We start from the raw sequence: 1,377 nt of genomic DNA, 5'->3' as shown, positions 1-1,377 counted from the left end.
GCGCTGGAGGAGCACGGGTTGTACCAACACTGAGTGCACCAGTGGAAAATGGATGAATGATGACAACCTTCCTGAGGGATGGTACAGATTTAAGAGGTAACACTTTAAAATAATTGTATTAATCAATAATGCTCAAATTTGTATTAGAGAACACGGGCAAGTAAAGAAAGACAGAGGGAGACCAGGGTAATCAGTGATAGTAATAGGATAGTGTAGATGCAAGGAGGCTGGGATCATCAATGACATTAATGGGACTGGGAGACCAAGGTGAACTGTAATGGGATGGAGAGTGGTTGATTATCCAGAACACACGGCCAAAGCATGCGATAGAATAAGTACAATTATTATGTGTAAGAGAAATTACTAAGATCAACTAGGTAAGGCACGATATGTTTGCAAATGGGTTTGGACACAAGAGTTTGCCTGGACGCTGTGGGCTGAGGGTCCCATTTCACAACTGTACAAACTTCATGACTCCATTAAGGGGCACAAAAACAAATGAATCCCAGTGGTGAGTGAATGTTGAGAGTGGGCCCAATGCCAGTCTCTCTCTGGGTGAACAATCTGCCTCACTTCAGGTGTGTAGGAATAAAAACTGCAGATGCTGATTTAAATTGAAGGACACAAAATGCTGGACTAACTCAGCGGGTCATGCAGCATCTCTGGAGAGAAGGAATGGGTGACGTTTTGGGTCGAGACCCTTCTTCAGACTCTTAGCGAGTCTGGGTTAAAACGTGGTCGTAGAGTTGGAGGGCAGGAGGAATCACAGAAGGGGAGCAGTGAGAGAGGATGTTGCCAAACTCTCGTCGAAGAGAGGAGAACTTTGTCAAAGTAGACATACCTTGAGTAGAATTCGCAGTGGAGCAGCAAGATGTGTAGGAAAAAAACTGCAGATGCTGGTTTAAATCGAAGGGAGACACAAAATGCTGGAGTAACTCAGTGGGTCAGGCAGCATCTCTGGAGAGAAGGAATGGGGAATGTTTCAGGTTGAGACCCTTCTTCAGACTGAGTTGTGTCCCTCAGTTCAAGGACTGACTCTCTGATTGTTGTTTCAGTTCCGGCGGATGGAAGATTCCCGAGACTGTGGTTCCCACCGATCACTGCTCCGGGCAAAGCACAGGCTGGTTAAACGGCAGGGTCAGAGTTTGCGACTCTGGTATGGCTGGGGAGGGCCAGACTGAGCACCCAGGTCTCTTCACTCAGACCGTGCCCCGGCCCTGGATCTTCACTGACCGGCGATGGGGCTCTAGGATCCTAGAGTTTGCTGGTCGTCGTCCTGTGGATCAGTGCATGGAGCTGCCCCCACATGTGAGCCGGCGCGGTGCCAGAGGCTCCACTCAGTACAGTGGAGGTGGAACTCCCAGGGAGCTGGGCCCA

This window comes from Rhinoraja longicauda, chromosome 44 (genome assembly GCF_053455715.1).
Source record: "Rhinoraja longicauda isolate Sanriku21f chromosome 44, sRhiLon1.1, whole genome shotgun sequence".
Lineage (NCBI taxonomy): Eukaryota > Metazoa > Chordata > Chondrichthyes > Rajiformes > Arhynchobatidae > Rhinoraja > Rhinoraja longicauda.
This window is presented reverse-complemented; position numbering follows the sequence as displayed.